Here is a 20,381-nt window from a genome sequence, read left to right as displayed (position 1 = left end):
TCCATCACCACAGGCTAGGGACACTTTGATCTTAGATGTTAAGGAGGTAATGAGATAAATCAGAGAATGGTGAGCCTACCTTAAAGAACCTTACCTAGGACTACATCAGGGGACCAACATTCCCCTGATGAGGAAATAGAGGCCCTAAAAAGAAGTTGACGGCCTGGGGTCACAGGATTATAAGTGGTAGAACGAGGAGAAAATATAGCTGATTTTCCCTCCAGTAAAAAAGCAAATTTCTGGCAGGGAAAACAAACAAACAAAAACACCTTAAAATCCTTCGTAAGTAGAGTTGAAAAAAGTACTACTTAGGCATATCACAGTCTTCTGGCACTTTTGTGAGTTAGTTCTATAATCATTCACTGAACCTTCCGTGGTTCAAAATTCCAGAGAACTGACTGACAGCGAAACTTTGGGAAAACAACTTGTGGTTAAGTTTTTAACTGTCTGCTCTTGATGACTAGTTTATTCCAAGAGAGGCAGAGGAATGACAAATCAATTCTGTTGATATAAATATCAGACCCACATACCATTCATATGCAAATGAATACAAAAAGAAAGATACAGAGTAAAGTTAAGATATATAGATTGCCAACAGGCACATGAAAAGATGTTCAACATCGCTAATCGTCAGAGAAATGCAAACCACAATGTCAGTAGTTTTGCAAATCAAAACCACAGTCTCACACCTGTCAGAATGGCTACCATGAAAAAGACCACAAAAAACAAATGTTGGCGAGGATGTGGAGAAAAGGGAACCCTCGTACGCTATTGGTGGGAATGTCAATTGATGCAACGACTGTGGAAAACAGTACAGAGGTTCTCAGAAAACTATAAACAGAACTACCACATGATCCAGCAATTCCACTGCTGTGTATATATCCGAAGAAAACGAAAACACTTATCTGAATAGATACATGCATCCCGATGTTCAAAGCAGCATTCTTTACAGTAGCCAAGATATGGAAGCAACCTAAATGTCCATCAGCAGATGAATGGATAAAGAAGATGTGGTGTATATATATACAATGAAATAGTACTCAGCCATAAGAAAGAATGAAATTTTGCCATTTGTAACAACTGGACTTGGGGGGTATTATGCTTAGTGAAATAAATCAGACAGAGAAAGGTTATCACTTACCTGTGGAATCTAAAGAATAAAACAAATGAATGAATATAACAAAACAGAAACAGCACAGAACAGACACATAGATCAATGGGACAGACTATAGAGCCCAGAAATAAACTCACATACTTATGTTCAATTAATCTACAACAAAGGAGGCAAGAATATGCAATGGAGAAAAGACAGTCTCTTCAAAAAGTGGCGCTGGGAAAACTGGACCGCTACATGTAAAAGAATGACATTAGAACATTTTCTAACACCATATACAAAAATAAACTCAAAATGGATTAAAGACCTAAATGTAAGACCAGAAACCAAAAAACTCCTAGAAGAAAACGTAGATGGAACACTCTTTGACATAAGTCATAGCAATATATTTTTGGACCTATCTCCTAAAGCAAAGGGAACAAAAGCAAAAATAAACAAATGGGACCTAATTAATCTTAAAAGCTTTTGCACAGCAAAGGAAAACATGAACAAAACAAAATGACAACCTATAGTATGGAAGAAAATATTTGCAAATGATATGACCAATAAGGGGTTAGTTAATGTCCAAAATATATAAACAGTTCATACAATTCAATACCAAAAAAATGAACAACTCAATTAAAAACTGAGACCTGTTATAACCTATGTGGAATCTAAAAAATAAAACAAATTATTGAGTATAAAAAAAGACTCACAGATATAGAGTACAAACTAGTGGTTACCAGTGGGGAGAGGGAAGGGAGGAGGGCAAGACAGGGGTAGGGGACTTCGAGGTATAAACTACTATGTATAAAATAAACAAGCTACAAGGATATATTGTACAGCGCAGGGAATATAGCCAATATTTTATAATAACTATAAATGGAGTATAATCTTTAGAAATTGTGAATCACTATACTGTACACCTGAAACTTATATAATGTTATAAATCATCTACATTTCAATTTAAAAAAATACTTAGAAAAAAGATCAGAAAAATACATTAAAAGAAAATTTTAAAAACAAAATTTTTATGTATTTATTTATTTATTTAGGCTGCACTGGGTCTTAGTTGGGGCACCTGGGATCTCCGTTGTGGCATGTGTGATCTTTAGTTGTGTCATGCAAACTCTTAGTTGCAGCATGCATGTGGGATCTAGTTCCCTGACTAGGGATCAAACCCGGGCCCCCTGCATTGAGAGCACGGAGTCTTAGCCACTGGACCATCAGGGAGGTCCCTAAAAGAAAATTTTAAAAATAGATGCTCATTGTGGAAACACTATTAATCAGCTATAAAAAATGAGGTAAGGGGCTTCCCTGGTGGCGCAGTGGTTGAGAATCTGCCTGCCAATGCAGGGGACACGGGTTCGAGCCCTGGTCTGGGAAGATCCCACATGCCGCGGAGCAACTAGGCCCGTGAGCCACAACTACTGAGCCTGCGCGTCTGGAGCTTGTGCTCCGCAACAAGAGAGGCCGCGACACTGAGAGGCCCGCGCACCGCGATGAAGAGTGGCCCCCGCACGCCGCAAGTAGAAAAAGCCCTCGCACAGAAATGAAGACCCAATGCAGCCAAAAATAAAATAATTAATTAATTAAAAGAAAAAAAACTTAAAAAAAGAGGTAATCCTACCATTTGTGACAACATGGACTTTGAAGACATTATGCTAAGTGAAATGAGTCAGAGAAAGACAAATACTGTATGATCAGATCACATTTATGTATAGAAGTAGAACCTAATTTAAAAAAAACACACACAACTCACAAAAAAAAAGAAACGAAAAAGAAAATGCAAGTGAACAAAAAGAAGAAAATGAAAGTCATCTGTAATACCATGGTTTGGAGTTTCATTTAACATGACTTTTAAATGTACTTGGATTTAAAAAAAATGATTAGACCTCACATTGTTTTGTAAGTTGCTTTTTTTTCCACTCAGCAGTAGACCACAAACATCTTTATAGAGCCATCATGTGATATTTTATATCACATTTAACTACACCATAAAAATCTATCATTCAGATATATAGTTTATTTAAATCTCTTATTATTAAAATAGGTAGGTTGTTTCCAAGTATTAACATTCAAATAACGCTTGCAACTTTCGTATACATTTCTTCAAATAGGTCCTTAATCCATTTCCCTAAAATAAACTCGTACCTTTCAGTTCCTAGAAGTAGGACAGCTGGGTGAAAGGATTTGATATCTCCATTGGGTTGCACATCACCAGGTTGCCAGGGAAAGGCTGTACCAATTTTATGACCCTTCTCTGAAGCAGTGAGTAAATGAAGGTGCCTAAACCAGGCAATATAATTGGTTTTTACCTTTTGCCAAATTGAGAGATTAAAAAGCTAACCTTGGGCATTTCTCTAATTGCTAGTGAAGGTGAATACCTTTCCATCCCTCTGTTAGAATCTGAATTTCTTCTTTTGTAAACTCCCTGTCTGCCAGAAAGGGCAAACCGAGGGTCACTAAGATGGCCTCTGGTGACCAAATGTTCTCATCTTTCACTGAACTATTCCTGCGGATGAGACTCAGCTCTGTAGTCCTGGAGAGGCAAGGACTGCCTGTGGCCTCTACCTGATCTTGAGACTTGCAGTCTGTAAGATTCCCCTTTACCTGAAGGGAGCCCTAAAATCTAACGCACAGTTTGACCCCATGCTCAGGTGCACTGTGAACCTAGTTGGTTATAGCAAAGTAAGTGACCAATTAGCTTACCTCACAGGCAAAATCCCCACTGGGGTCAGTGAGCTTTGCTACCTGTAACCCAGACCATTTCCAAGCCCAGGCAGCAGTCTTGCAAATGGGTTTTGTGAGGGAGTCCAAGTACAGCATATGGATAGTACAATGCTAAACCACTGCTCTTGCTAGAGGATGGCCTGGGACTATACCCCGGCTGACAGTCATGATGCCTGTTTGGTACAGCCAGATTTGTAGAGATGTTTGGAAGAGTCGACTGATTTTAGCTAAATGCCAACGATCAGATAAAATAAGAGTCACGTTTTCGGGTCTTTTTCCAGCCTTTGGAGTATATAAATCTAAGATTTAGCTGCTTATGCTGTCGGAGTTGAATCCTCTTAGGTTGTCTTATGATAGAGAAAGAGGCATGCATATGAATGGGCCCTGCCACCAACCACAGGATTTCCACGCATCAGTGGGAAAGAGCAGAGGAGAGGCGTAACCGTGGGCAGCAGAATTCCCGTCAGTAATGGGATGGGGAGAATAAAGTTAAGGGGGTGGGGTGGAGATTGTGTGCAATCAGTTTCCTGGAGAGTTAGGATAGTTTGAAAGAGCCTTCAGGTGATTAGTTGAGAATCACTGCTCTGTGGTCTAATGTACAGACGACACGCCCTCAGAATTGTTTATTTAGGATATCTAAAGACACACAAGAGTAGATTTTTAAAATCTATGCTAACAGCAGAAAGAGGTTTCTTCTGTATTCATGTGGTTTACCCACCTCTCTTCCTCTCTTCTCACATTTTCCTAAATATACCCTCCCTGAATTTTCATGGCTTCCAACTCCAAAGTTAAAGCAGTATCACTGCATCTTTTAGGGTTTACTTCAGTTCACTAAAAAGATTAGCTGTGCTTCATTTTTTTCTGTTTAAAGAGAAATTAATTGGTCGCACCCCCAAACTGACTGTTGTGTATCTAAACATCATGCTACTTATAAACAACTTCTTGTCAAAAGTGAGATTCCAAGGATGTCTATAAACAAGATTGAGGTCAGAACCATTCAGGCCAGCAAACCACCATGGCTTGTCAACTCGGTTCTTTTACGAAGCGGAGAGCTAGAAATATTAGTTCTTTGCTTTATTTGATGCAGACGCATCTGGAAAAATGGAATAGCTGAATAGCTCTGAATAGCTCTGAATAGCCCAGAGACCAAGTCACTTCTTTGATCTTCTTAGCTGTTCATAAAAGTATTGAAAAAAAAAAAAAGTACACACACACCAAAAACACACAAAAATCTCTTAAATGTGATACTTGTAACCAAAAGAATTTTAAAGCCATAAGTGCAATTGTCTATTTTGGGAGAGAATGAAAAAGAAAAAAAAAAAAAAAAAAAAAAGGAAAAAGAGTAGTACTGTTGTAGGAAAAATGGGGCATGAGAGAATGGTCATGTCCCAGGCCTAGAGTCCTTGGGATGGCTGGTCAAGTGAGTGAGCCATAGTAAAGTGAAAGTGGGTTTATTTACAGAGGTACACACTCCATAGAAAGAAGCAGCCCCAGGGGATGGGGTCCTCTTGGAAAGTGAGAGCAGCCCCTGAAGTGTGGGGCTGATTAGTTTCTACGCGCTGGGCAATTCCATACGCTAACGAGTGGAATATTCTATCTTGGAGAGGGGGCGGGGATTTCCAGGAATTGGGGCACCACCCACTTTTTGGCCTTTCATGGTTGGCCTCAGAACTGTCATGGTGCCTGGCGGTGTGTTGTTTAGCATATGCTAATATATTACAATGAGTGTACAATGAGGCTCAAGGTCTACGGGAAGTTAAATCTTCTGCCATCTAGGACCTAGTTGGTTCTAACCAGTTGTTGTCGTATCCTCAGGATATGTCATTCTTTTAAAGGTTGTGCCTTGCCTCTGTCCCTCCTGTCTCAGTGCAGAAGGAGGGTCTTAGAGAAAGAATGACTTTATAACAGTATAACCAAATCCATCAACACATTTTTCTTGGGCACTAATTAATGCAAAGTGCACTTTTCACCACAAAAGTCAACAAGACTCTGCTTTCAAAAAGCTTTGCCATCACACAATAATTTGTCACTTTTTGCTAAAATTTTATGTTATCAGTCTGTTTTCACTAACTCTTTTGTCTCATCCTGGACCACTGACCAGAATGCTCCACATATATTCCTAGAGTTCTAAAAAGAGCTATAACCTAAATGATTCAGTTTCACTCTGAATAAGCCACATAACCTTTCTGTGCCTCAGTTTCCCAGTCTGTAACATAAGGTTACTTGATGATCTAAAAAGTCCCCTATGGGTGAAAAAATTCTATGTTTCATTCATTCATTTGTTCAACACATATTTATGTTAACTGCATAATATGTGCCGGGAACTGTTTTAGGCACCAGGGATGCACCCGGGAACAAAATTGACAAAGCCCCCTCACGGTGCTTCCATTTCAGTGGAGGGAGATAGACTAAACAATAAACAAACATAGAAGCAGAACGTCAGACTGCGACCAGTTCTGTGGATAAAGCAGGACAGGGCACTAAGGAGTGTCGGCCGTGAAGGGTATCAGGAGATCAAAGAAGGCCTCACTGATATGGAGCCACTTGAGAACAAGCTTGAAGGAAGTGAGGGGGCAAGCTCAGTGCAATCTTGAGGAGGGGTCAGATCATGTGCAAAGGTCCTGAGGTGGGTCTGGGGGAAGGCAAGGAGGCCAGAGCAGGGTGAGCGAGGGCAGAAAAGGAAAAGATTGAGGTGGGGAGTGGCAGAGTCAGCTACTGTAGGAACTCTGACTAAGGACAAACTACAAAGTACTCTCCTAACTTTACCCTTGGTTTAAATTGTACATTTCCAACATCAGAATTTAGGTTTGGTAAGATATTAACTCATAATATGAAAACATTAGGTTGTCATTTAAAAAGTAGCTACTTCCTGAAATCTAACCCTTCTGTTTCTCTGAACTTCATTAAGTAACACTGGAAATTTTCAGGATGTATCATAAAAATGATCATGACTCACTCAGCAGATGTGCATAACCACTGCCAAAGGTAATGGTCAGGATTTGGGGGACCAGAGCTGTGACCTCGGCACTGATCAAGCAGCCCCTGCCCCTTTGGGGCTCCCCTATTCCAGGCTCAGTGGCCAAGACAGCACAACATCATATGAAATTCCCAAAAGAGAAAACTTGCCTGACACATCCTTTAAGCTCATTTTAAATGAACTGCAGTAGCACAAACTCCAAAGAACAGAAATAGTTACCTTTATTTTCTGGTATCACTATGGGCTAATATAAACAGAGTTTCACAAAAAGTCTTGGTGAACTTCAGATTTATTATTCCGGAGATGCACTGAGAAAGGAAAGTCATTGTGGGGTCATGAAACATTTGTCCAGAAAGTAAAGGAAGAAGCAGGGCAGGACCCCCTCAGAAGCAGGTGTCCTGGCCAGTTCTCAGTTCCTGACCTCATCCTTTCCTCGTTAAGGCCAGTCCTCAGCCCCTTCTCAGACTGTGGGTCCCCTACCCTGCAGCAACCCACCATTGCCAGCAGGGCTTCAAAAATGATGCCTGCAGAGACCCTACTTAAATGCAGAAGTCCTACTGCATTTAAGTCCTGAGAGTAGGGGGCGCGAGGGGGCAGCAACTGTAGTTGTTACTAGCATTACAGAGCAGGCCTGGTCGATAGCCATCCTTTAAGAGTGGCGTGATTTCCTCAAGCTCCAAACTCATTTCGTAGATCCTTGGTAACAAACTTTTCTAACTCAAATTTTAGGAATTAGAAAGAGTGTCACCACGAAAGGCTGGGTGTCAGGCTGCCGGAGGTCTCACAGGGCAGCATTTCTCTCCATGAATTCACCATGTTTCTTAGGTCATCTACCCCAACCCACTTCAGCACTGCTCAGACCCAAGAATGATGACTCGTACTAATAAAGTTCCCAGAAGCTTGAGGTATAAGCCTATGTTTCTTGGTTTTCGAGAAGAAAGGCAGCTGCCGGGAGGACCTGAAGCTCCTGTTTTCTGACCAGCACGTTCTTTCCCCACAGTGGTATAGCCATGTGGTTAGGAGCTGGGAAGCTGCAGCCAGGCTGCAGGCGTGCTGAGAGGGAACTCAACTCAGATGGAGGGAACGTCCATCTGGCCTTAAGCCCAGCTCTTAAGCAATGATGCTCTAGTCCCATCTCAGTGGCCCACAGAGTGGCATGGCATCTACACGCAATGGCCATTTCATTGGGTCAAAGATGTGACAAGTAATAGAGCAGCATTCGACCATGACACATCCACTACCTGGGCCTCGCTGGCTTGTCTAAGAAAAGGGACTGACCCCGACTCATTCATACATTTGACATTGAAAGACACTGATTTGACATTGATGGGATAAAGAGATGAGTCCCGTTGCTCTTCAGTCACACACACAGACTGGTCAGGAGTTTATTAGACTAACAAGCAGTCCATGCTACTGCAGCAGTGGATGGAGAGCGATAAAGAAGTACCTAGGGGTGCTGGAATTCCTTGGCGGTCCAGTGGTTAGGGCTCCGAGCTTCCACTGCAGGGGGCACGGGTTTGATCCCTGGTTGGGAAACTAAGAGCCTGCACGTTGCACGGTGAAGCCAAAAAAAAAAAAAAAAAGAAGCATCTAGGGATAGCACCTAATCCAGCATGGGAGGGGGTCAGGAAGACCTCCAGGGACAGGGACAGGCACGCCATGCACGAGCCTTCCAGAACTACACTGAGGGAGGGAGTCAGGGAAAAAATATTCCAGGCAGAGAAAACAGCACATGTAAAGGTGCGGAAGTGTGACCCTGTGGGAGGCATAAAGCAGTTCCATGTGGACGAAGGACAGGGTTCACGACAGGCAGGGCTAAGAGGAGAGGGAAAGGGAGGGGCGGGGCCCACATCATGAGGGACCTCGCAGAAAGGCTCGGATTTATCCTGAAGACAAGGAGGCACATTAAAAGATTCTAAGCTGGAATCTTCAAGACCTGATTTGATTTTCAGAGATCATTCTGGTAGTGGTAAGAGCTGACTTGGGGGAAGGATGCTAGATTGGTGTCAGGGAGGCAGGTTATGGTGCTACTACAGTCATCAAGTCGGAAGAAGGGGGCAGGGGCAATAGATCCCAGGGAGAGTTAAGAAAGGAGAATGGACTGAGGGTGGGTGAGGAAGAAAGAGAGATCTGGGATAGCTCCTGTGTTCCTCATTTGGGCAAACTGGCAGAGCCAATGACCACAATGGGAACCGGGATGTCAGTTTTAGACATGGGGAATCTGGGATGAAGAGGAACAGCAAGCAGCAGCATATATGCGCCAGGAGCTCAGGAGGTCTGGGCTGAGAGAAGTTTGGACAGGCATTCTGCCATGAGCGCTATATCACTCCATGGGCACTGCAGCCTGCTGACATGTGCCGAGTGCCCGTGGAGGGCCAGGTACCTTATCCACATTGTCTAATATGGTCCCTCAGCAACTGTGAGATAGGGACTACCATCCCATTATACAGATGAGAAGACTGAGGATCAGAGAGGGTAACTTGCCAATGCCCTGTGGTCAGTGGCCAGATTGGGAGTGAAACCCAGGGCCCCTGATGTCAGGGCCAACTTCCTCACACCCTGCTGCTTCCAAATAGGCATAGCATTTTATAGCCACTCCTCATCCAAAAACCCACATTAACCAAATGGATTAAAAAAGTTAAGTCTCACTTTAAAACAATCTTCAAACTCTAAGGTACATATGCGAGGACTAGATAGTCGACCTCTAATTTTCCCTAAAATAGCCTTGATTTTGGCAAAATTTGTATGACAGATAACTTTTAAAGTATGGGTTGATGTCAAAAACCCATCACCAGGCTTCACCAACCCTTAAAATGTAACTGATTCCTTATCTAAGCAAATAAGGCTTTTATGAAACACAGCAATTCTTAAGACCAGTCTGGAGGCTGGTCTTGATCCCACCACTATTATAGAACTGTCCTGCGCATGTCTGCGTAGCTCTTGCATGTAACCGACTGTCCACAGTGATTCGTTCACTTCTCCGCTTCTCAACCAAAAATTCAAACCTGGCAATCCTGTAGGAGGACACTTTCTTCAACCGACACGCCTTCTTCATGAACTAGGCCACAATGTGTATAATTTGCTTTGTAATTTTACAGTAATGGCCATGAAAGGATGACGAGGTTAAGGAATAATTAAGCGTTCCATACACGTCAGTCTGAGCAACAGCTCAGGCAATTCACACTGTTCAAAGATGGGCTTCCCCAGAGTTCTCCTTAAGTCACGAAAAGAGAATGAGAGAGAACCCCAGCAGCACACACGCACAGCAGCCTTGCCAGTTCATCAGAAAGTGGATTAACTTCCATGACAAAGACTAAAGCAGAACCTGAGGAATCTGGGAAGTGATTGGTTCAGAGAGTGTGATATCACTTTGATAGTTCTACGCAGTAGGATATACATACTTACTTCAAGAACCTGGTCTGGCTCCCAAATATATGTAGTGCTTAGAGAGAGAGAGTTTCCCGTCTTTGCGTGTTCCCAACATCCAATCCCAAAGCCCTTTGGTTTCCAATCTACGCTTAAAATCAGACTCTGCCACTTTCTGCCGTAGACAAGATTCACTCTATCTGCCTAAGCCTCAGTTTACTTCTTTGCAGATTTAAGGCAACAAGAGCTGCCCTGCACTGCCCTGCCCAGCTCACAAGGGCCACTGTGATAATTAAAGGAGGCAATAGATGAAGAGATGGTGTACACTGGGAGCAACTCTATACCTGTGAGCTGCCGTTATTCATGAGATTGATAGCAACTTACTTCATGGGGCGTGCGGACCCGAAATGCAGCCAATTTCTTCTACTGAAGATTTAAACCTACATCTTAAAACATAATAGATATTCTAAAATGTTGTCAGAGTCACTCTTCCCTACCAAGGGAAAAAAAGCATTCTAGAATAAGAGAAGACCTAAACGCTCCAGATATATGTGAAAAAAAATGACAACAGACCATAAAGAAAGACCATTTTCCTCAAAAAAAAAAAAAAAAAGATGTCTTCTTTATACTGGCTCAAATTGAAGATTCTTTTTGTTGCAGTACTTTAAAATCTTTAAAAATCTTGCAGGTGAGATAAAATGTTCATGGTCCTAGGCAATATCTGAAATTTTTCCTTTGAACATAATGCATTTCTTTTGTAATCAAAATTTTTCTCCAATGAACTTAATCAATTTAAATTAATTTAGCATCTATTTCTTGAGCATCTTCTTTGCATTAAGCATTTTTAAGTAGCATAGGAGAAAGGGAGATAAGGAAAGTCTTGTTTTACATGAAGATTATGATCTAAGGAGACTGAGATAAGCTCGCAAAGAACTATAATATGCTAAGGGTCATAAGAGAGGTCAGAGGAAAGTGACAGCTATAACTAAGGGAGTTGAGAAAGGCTTAACAGAGGAGAATTGGGAGAAGGAAAGAGGGAAGACTGATTTAGCCCAGAAGGCAGAGAGGAGAGCAAATGCAGAAGCAGAGAAGGGGGACCACACAGCAAGTGTTCAAAGTCCGCCCCGGGGTTCCGTTGTGCTGACATTAGGACAGAAGAGTTTTAAGATTTTGTTACAGCAGTTAGTACATGCTTGTTACTAAAAGACACAACAAAGATACTTTGTTAGTTTATACAGTTGAAAATGAAGATGCTAACTCCTGGAAGAGGGAAAAAAATAAGTGAGTTTGAGGAAAGGTCCAGATGAAACAAGACTGGTCAAATGCTAATGTTCATGATTGTTGAAGCGGGGGGTTTACACTCTCCACTTCTTTGGATGTCTGCAATTTTCCATTAAAAATGGCTAAAAAAGAAATGAAGGCCATTCAGTCTGTGGAGATGGTCAGCTGATGGCTTCTCAGGTGATGGGGCTGATCAGATAAGAACATTCTAACCTCTAGGTCAGTTGGAGGGAGCGGGCAGGGCTGAGGCTGGAGCTGACTCCACAGGCGGAAGTAGACACTGCACAACATAACTAAGGGCTGTTTTCAGTTCCCCATGCCTCTCGCTCCATACTTCTTTCTCCATTTCCCACTGGGAGGAAGGGAGTAGCAGGGGTCTGCTACTGGCCGAGTCGGTGGTTAAGTCAGTCTAAGAAAAACGAAGCCAACTATGTTGCCCTCAATGTACAAATAACTGTAGGGGTTATTTTTGGTCAAGTCAATTTTTTTAAAAATTTATTTATTTTATTTATTTATATTTTGCTGTGTTGGGTCTTCGTTGCTGCACGCGGGCTTCTCATTATGGTGGCTTCTCTTGTTGTGGAGCACAGGCTCTAAGAGCGAGGGCTTCAGTAGTTGTGGCGCGCGGGCTCTAGAGCACAGGCTCAGTAGTTGTGGCGCGCAGGCTTAGTTGCTCCAGGCTTAGTTGCTCCGCGGCATGTGGGATCTTCCCAGACCAGGGCTCGAACCCGTGTCCCCTGCATTGGCAGGTGGATTCTTAACCACTGCATCACCAGGGAAGTCTGGTCAAGTCAATTTTAATACTTGTTTAGTACTTGCTAGAAAATATTAATAAGCAAAGTGAAGAGAATTAAAAACCCACTGTACCCCGCCACCAAGAGAAAAACCACCCAGCATTTGGCACATCCTTTGCCTCTGTCCATGCGTGTGCACATCTGTACATACACACACATGCTTTCTCTCCTCGTCATGGTAGGATCACAGAGAAACAGTCTTGGGTAACAAGTTTTTCAATTTTAAAACTGTACTTCATGACATTTCATGAAACAGCGTTTTTACAACATCAGTTTAAGGGCTGCACAATAGTCCATTAAAAAACAGTCTGATCTGCGTGGATGGACCTAGAGACTGTCATACAGAGTGAAGTAAGTCAGAAAAATAAAAACAAATATCGTATATTAACGCATATATGTGGAACCTAGAAAAATGGTACAGATGAACCGGTTTGCAGGGCAGAAATAGAGACACAGATGTAGAGAACAAACGTATGGACACCAAGGGGGAAAAGTGGCGGGGTGGTGGTGGTGTGATGAATTGGGCGATTGGGATTGACATGTATACACTAATGTGCATGAAATGGATGACTAATAAGAACCTGCTGTATAAAAAAATAAAATAAAATTCAAAAATTCAAAAAAAAAAAAACCAGGGCTTCCCTGGTGGCGCAGTGGTTGAGAATCTGCCTGCTAATGCAGGGGACGCGAGTTCGAGCCCTGGTCTGGGAAGATCCCACATGCCGCGGAGCAGCTGGGCCCGTGAGCCACAATTACTGAGCCTGCGCGTCTGGAGCCTGTGCTCCGCAACAAGAGAGGCCGCGATAGTGAGAGGCCCGCGCACCGCGATGAAGAGTGGCTCCCACTTGCCACAACTAGAGAAAGCCCTCGCACAGAAACGAAGACCCAACATAGCCATAAATTAAAAATAAATAAATAAATAAATACAAATTAAAAAAAAAAAAGGAAAGCATTAAAAAAAAAAAAAAAAAAAAAAGAACCTAGGGAAAAAAAAACCTAGGGGGAAAAAAAAAAAAAACCAGTCTGATCTGGTGCTTCTAACCTTGAACAGGGGCTTACGTCAAACAAATATTGTTCAGTAAAATGCTTTGATCTGAGAGGGCTCTCTCTCTCAATATTATTTTGAGTTAATATATACTAGTATCATATATACGAGTATCATATATACTAGTTTAGAAATGGGATGCAGTAATTTGCTTTATCAGGAGAGAGGGAGTGATGGTAACATTCTAACAGAAATAATCCTATCGTCCTTGAAAAAGTATAGGTTGTTGGGATTTTAGTTTTTTGTTTTGTTTTCAGGTTGTAAAAGCAATACATGAATGCTGCAAGGCAGGCCGACATATGTTACCACAAAGAGTAACAAAGATAAGTTCCCTGCCTTCCTTCTGACTCCACTGTCCAGAACTGGCTACTGTTGATAGTTTGGTATGTCTGTCTTCCAAACATTTATAAGGCTAAATATGTATGTAATTTCTATCTGGAATTTGTGCTGACAGAACAAGGAGCCACGGAAGTAATCCAGTGAGTGATCCCACCTACCACACAGCAGCATGCAGGACACTGGGCTCTGGCAGAGGCTGAGGAAGGGCCACCCACAGGGACACCCCTCTGAAAGTGGAAAGTAAAAGAGCACCAAGACTGGGTGCTCTTATTCACCAGTCATATTCCAATAAACTCAAGGCTGCTCAACCACAAACAGAAATGATCGTGGAGGACAGGAAGGCAACAACACGCCTCCCTGTTCTTTTGCAAATCACTTCTCACAACGCTTGCAAACTCTCGCACAAACCCCTCCACACTTGGCACGGGGTCCCCACGGGCACGTCTCCGAACGTGTGGGTCCTGTGTGCCACATCACTGCTACAGTCTGGACTCACGCACAGGTCACCTCTGCAGGGACAGAAATAACCAAAGGCATCTGAGAGCCTTGCCAGTTTTCAGGAGGCCAGCAGGGCTCATCGTCCCTTATGGGGGGACCTAGTTCTTGGTTTCCAGAGTGAGGTCAAGCTAGGTTGCAACTACCAGAGGTTAACCATCCATGCATGGTGTGGTGTGTGTTCCCATTCAGAGGAAGGATCACAGACAAGAAGCAGGCCCAATGATTTAAGCCTCTGAAGCATCTCCTACACCGGTGGCTCTCAAAGTGTGGTGCAGGGGACTCTAGGGATCCACAAGGTCAAAACCACTTTCGTTAACAATGCCAAGATGCTGTTTGACATTTTCACTCTCACATTTTCCCGAGTACACAGTGGAGTTTTCCAGAGGCTATATGACATGTAACACTGCAACAGACTGAATGCAGAAGTAGATATAAGAATCTAGCTGATGAAAAAGCAAATGAAAAACAAAATAAAATCTAGCTGCTGTCTATTAAACCTGACATTAAAGAGATTTGCAAAAATATAATTAATACAATGCCACTCTTCTCAGTAACGTTCTGTTTTGAAAAGTATGGTTATTTTCATAAAGATATGTTATGTCAACATATAATAGGTCCACTATTATGTCTAAATGCATTACTAAATATAGTAAAAAATTCTCAGTTTTAGTTATATTTGGCAAATATTGAAATATATAACCCACATAAAAGCTCCTTAGTATACTAATTTTTAAGAGTGTAAAGGGGTTTTTGAGCACCCCCCCAGAAAAGTTTGAGAACTGCTATCCTAGAGGCTGTCCCCGACTCCCTACCCCCATCCCCGCAAGACAAACACACACACAAGCGCACACACACACCGCTGTAAGGAGGGTTATGTATGTGGCAGGAAGGAAGATGTGCCATTCTGGTGTGCTGGCTGAATTAGGAAAAGCAGCCCGTGCTCCTTCCTGGATCTCTGAATCTATGAGGATGGGCTCTATCCCCACCCCTCCCACCGAGGGTCTCTTCCCCCACACTCCGTTTTCCCCTTACCACTTGGTGTGTTTTCCCCGATCTGTCAGAACCTCTGAGGATTTCCCTATCCCGCCACCCCCAGCTCGGCGAGGACTCCCCGGTGAGGCCCGCACTCCCTCCCTGAGGTTAGGACTCCCCAGTTCAGTCGGCCGGAACAGTCTCAGCGTGGACTCTGGGCGGCCCGCACAGCGCAGACAAAGAAGGCCTAGGAGAGCCATTTCCAGTCCCCGAGACCTGTCCTCGGCGCAGCACAGGCTGGGGACAGGGCGAAGGGGTCAGTCCCCAGGAACTAGTCCCCGATTCTCCCCTCGGCCTTCCCCGGATCCCCGCCCCGGGCCGCCCGGCGCGCTGCAGTGCGGGCAGTCCGGGCTCGGGGAAGGTGCCCGGGGCGCCGCGGACTCGCGCCCACCCTGCCGGGGCCAGGGCGGCCGGCGCTCCCGCCCGGGGCCGGACGTCGGTCGGGCCACGACGTACTCACTCACCGCGAACTTCACGGCAGGCTCCGACCGGCTGCCGGGCACCAGGCTGCGGGGCGCGATCCCGTGCGGCGCGATTCCAGCCGCCGAGCTCCTCCCCTTGTCGCCCCGGGGCCACCGGCCGAGGGGCGGAGCCGGGGCGGGGCGGGGTCTGCGGGCGGAGGAGACCTCGCCCCCCGCGGGAGGCAGGGTTGCTAGGGGCCAGCGGCAGGAAGCCGCTCGGGACCCGGCTCCTCCCCTGCGGGCCCAGGCCTGGGACTCGCTCACTCTGGGGCGTGGAGTGTGACTGTCCAGCTCTCTAGGAGGGGAGCCGAAGGGGCGAGGGGGAAATGCCGCTTTTTAAAATGATTTGGCCGTCAAGGTGGAGGCTTCCGTATCTGGCACCCCGGTACGTGTGGTCACCTCCGCTCTCTCCCTTTTGCCCTCACCCCATCCCCACCTTACTGCCTTGCAAAGCGTGCCGAGTGACCTGGCGGGACTTCAACGTTTCCGTGGCTAGGAGTGCAAAGTTTCAATGTTTAATCAGCTTACTTATTTTTAACGTGTAACAACTCTTCCTAATGCAGGCTGTTCACCTGTCAGAAGTCAGAGAAATGGTTCAGCAGACACTGAGAGGGCCTTCTTCACCGCACCTACTTTCCATAGGTTGGTTGGAGTTGCGCCCGCTCAGGTAAATGTGGGTGATTAGATCTTTCTAGATGAAAGGTGAGGTTTTCCTGCCCAACTTATATAGAGAGTTATTGTCGTTTTCTATCTTATCTGAATAAACAGCTTATAAGATGACTAACTAATAGCTGATACTGATACTGACCCCTACTAATTACCACACTCCCACTCTTTGCAGGGTTCGATGATGGGGTCTTTACATATGTTATTTAGTTCAGTTCCTCCAGTTGCCCCATGAAGTGAGGAATGTGACCCCGTCTTACAGACATCCATAGCTGGGATTCAGTCCTCAGCTCTGTCTGACTCCTAAGCCCACACTTCATCATGTTGCACTGCAGGGTACAGCTATTCCCTGGTTATATTTAATATTTAAATATAAAGGGTTATATTTAATTTTGAAAGAGAACATATTTACTATATTTCATATTACTACAGTAAATATTACGTATTTACTGTATGGGAGAAGACCTTCTTCCCACCCACTTCCTAAAGTCCTTGCATTCACATTCATTGAGCAAACTTTCCTTGAGTGGCCACCATATACCAGAGGCTTACCACAAACCCAGAAAAATAATACTGGGGTCTCCTTGGAAGTTAGAGTGTAGGGAAAGCTGAGGGGTAGGGAGAAAAGACATCCAGCTACATTTTGGTTCTTACTGAGGCAGCCCTTCAAAAAGCAAAGTTTCTTAGTGTTCAGTGATAACATACATATAATATGAGAACTGGTCATCCTTGACAGGAAATAATTAAATCAGAACTATAAAAGGAATTGAGATTTATTAGTAAACACTCTGGCCAAAACCATGAAGGAAATAGTTCCCACATCACTCTGCTCTTTTGCTCTGGGGAACGTCACCAGTGATATGTGGATTGCAAATCCAGTGACCTCTCTTCTGTCCTTGCCCTTGCTGACTGCTCTGTGGTATCTGACACTGGTGACAGGTCTTTCCTTGAAATGTTAACCTCCTTTTGGCTTTAGAACCTTCTGCTCTCATGATTCACTTCTTCTTAATTTGGTCCCTCTTTCTTAGGCTCTTTCACTGCCCTTTCTCCTGTCACTTCACATGTGACTCCATACACTGATGAATTCTTCTTCATTTACTTTCTCTCTATGCAAACTTCTATCTGAAGTCCCCTGTGCCTCTGTCATTGACCTTAACCCTCTTCAGATCTCCATGCTCTTTGTCAGCAGTCATTTGTGGGGCATCACTACCTGGGTATTCCCAAGGCACTTGCCATTCTTCACATCTAAAGTGGCAGTTCAGTGTCTTCTCTAGCCATCTGCCTGTCCCCTCCAACCCATCCAGTTTCTTCCTCATCCTGAATCCCACATCCTGAATTTGGATTTCATGGTGTATTGAGAAAGCATTTAAGGGGGTTAGAACCATATCACTATGCTCATACAAGTTTCGCCTAATAAATATTTCTGTCATGATACAAAAGATTCTGCAAGTGGCCCAGAGGAATGTGTAGACTTTAAGGGCCTTCTGAGAGGAAGCCATCCAGGTGTGGTAACTGCTCAGGTACCATGGATCTGCTCCAGGGGCCAGTGGCAGAAGGGCCTTCAGTGAGGTAACAGCACTGTTCTATCAGCCTTACAAAGAGAATCATGAGGACTTCTCTGATGGCACAGTGGTTAAGAATCCACCTGCCAATCCAGGAGACACGGGTTCAAGCCCTGGCCCGGGAAGATCCCACATGCTGTGGAGCAACTAAGCCCATGTGCCACAACTACTGAGCCTGCGAGCCACAACTACTGAGCCCACGTGCCACAACTACTGAAGCCCACACGCCTAGAGCCCATGCTCCGCAACAAAAGAAGCCACCACAATGAGAAGCCTGCGCACTGCAACGAAGAGTAGCCCCTACTCGCTGCAACTAGAGAAAGCCCGCGCACAGCAACAAAGACCCAAGGCAGCCAAATATAATAAATAAATAAAATTAATTAATTTAAAAAAAAAAGGGAGAGAATCATTAGGTTTTGGTCAGAGACCTGTTAAGCTCTGAGGAATGCCTCATTATACTCCACATTGACTTCAGTTGCTTGTATAAACTGGACCCCACTAACTTGGCATCATGCTTTGCTGTTCATAATGCACTTTCACACATACTATCTAATAGAAAAGAAGTGGTGTAAGAGAAAGGCAGTCTAGGGATTTCCCTGGTGGTCCAGTGCTTAAGACTCTGCTCTTCCACTGCAGGGGGCATGGGTTCGATCCCTGGTCAGGGGAACTAAGATCCCACATGCCATGCGTGGCCGAAAAGGAAAAAAAAAAGAGAGAGAGAGAGAGAGAGAGAAAGGCAGTCTAGCATGGCAGTTCTCAAACCTTGAGGTTCATTGAAAAAACACATTCCTATACTGCACTCTTAGACAGACTGAGTGTGAGGGTCTGACCCCCCTTTGAGTAACACCAGTGGTGGTTCCCAAACTGGGTGTTAGAATTTATTAAAAATACAGCCTCCTGTGCCCCGACCTCCTAGAATTAGTTCAGGAGTAGGATCTGTGCTCAGAGTCTGAGCAGTCTAAATACTACAGATGATTCTCTCGCATGTTCCGCAGATTGCCCCCCGGGAGCTGCAAGCCGGAAATGTGCCCTCCATGAAGGTGGGGTAATGTCAGTTTGCTCATCACCCCTAACACAGAGCCTGGCACATAGAAGGTGCTCGGTACAAGTTTGCTGACTAATTACTGCCTTCTATTCTGTGCTCTCCATTGGTGTTCAGTGTTCTCTAGCATAGTAGAAACATTCAGTGTTCTCTAGCATAGTAGAGGGGAGATATCTGTATGGCAATGAATGAAGTATAAAGTGGTCCCTTCTGAAATTCCTGTTTGATATGACTCAAGAATGCCTAAGTTCATCACTGGATGTTTTTCTTCCTCATACCAGAGGAAATTTGAGATAAATGTTTTCTGTTCTTCTATTAAAAAAATGCTACATTCATAAAAAGGAAAGGCAGTTCTTAGGCTTATCTTGGCCCCCACAGATATCCAACTGCTATCCCCTTCCATGCCTCTCATAGTCTTAATTTTTGTGCTTTCTTACTGCCTAAATGCCTGAATTCCTGAGCTGCCTTCCCCGGGGAACCAGGGTCCTCTGGCCATCGGCTTTACAATTAAGCACATTCCCCTCAACAAAGCTAATAATAAAAACCAAATGTGATTAAATGTCCCATTGAATCTTTACAAGAACACTTTGTATCTGGTGGCATGTTAGCATTTCACAGATGGAGGAAACTGAGATTCAGAATGATTATGTAATTTGCTTCAGGTCACATAACTTGTAAATGGTGATGCTGGGATTTGAACAAAGCCTGGTCTAATTCCAGAGCTTGTGCTTGAAACCCTGTGCAAGCAAATATAATTTTATTTAAATGAAATCGTTGGATACCGTGAGATTATAAGTTATTAATTCTTTGCAGAAAGGAAGAGGAGCTTAAATGTTCTAGGAGGGAACTTTGGTCTGTTCCCATATGGTCTAGAATTTCTTATTCACAAATTTGCAGGGCTGCTTCTCCTTTATGGTAGTATGGAGATCCCTGCTGCCGCCCTGTGATTTAGGTGCACACAGGTAAAGAAACTCCCCATCCTGGGGATGGAGGTGTTGGAAATCAGGAGCAGTAATTTTACTGTTCTGAGGCTGCTCCTACTGACTTATTTAATATTTTTTTCCGGAAAATGATTTGGTAATGAGTCTTTCACTGCTGAACATCTACTTGATATTTATGTTGTACATGCTTGTATTGTAAATGCTCATGAAGTCCAGAAGGGATTCTTTCATTCAGGGTCTGCTCTGTGGCGTGTAGAGAGGTAATCTCTGTCCTCTTCCCGGCGGTCTCCCAAAAGAATATAAAATCTGAGAAGAAATGGAAATCACAGCTTTAAAGACTTAAATGGTGGCAGCTCAGAGAGGCAATTTCCCAGTACAACATCGCCACCTGCCTGATGCAGGCACTAAGTACACCCCTTTTTAAAAGGCGGGGGAGGCTATTGATGTGTTGCCAAGCTGAACGCCTGATCCATGCATAGAGGGCTTAGGACTCTGCAGCCTGCTGTCCCCATTTTTGGGTGGGTCAATTCAGACTTGACAACTCATAAGGA

The 20,381-nt window shown here is 44.0% G+C and overlaps 1 protein-coding gene across 1 annotated transcript in view; it reads right to left on the bottom strand.

Moving 5' to 3' along the window:
* ACO1 (aconitase 1) overlaps positions 1–15,750 on the bottom strand; it is a 59,922-nt gene extending 44,172 nt beyond the window's left edge. The window contains exon 1 of the mRNA XM_082467559.1: positions 15,623–15,750. The gene's annotated coding sequence lies outside the window, so the exon portion shown is untranslated. The remainder of the gene's footprint in view (positions 1–15,622) is intronic.
* Positions 15,751–20,381: the final 4,631 nt, after the last annotated feature.

Source organism: Balaenoptera physalus, assembly GCF_965194825.1.
Source record: "Balaenoptera physalus genome assembly, chromosome: 7".
In the NCBI taxonomy this organism is placed as follows: domain Eukaryota; kingdom Metazoa; phylum Chordata; class Mammalia; order Artiodactyla; family Balaenopteridae; genus Balaenoptera; species Balaenoptera physalus.
The sequence above is the reverse complement of the archived record's forward strand: the minus strand, read 5'-3'. Positions and strand labels throughout refer to the sequence as shown.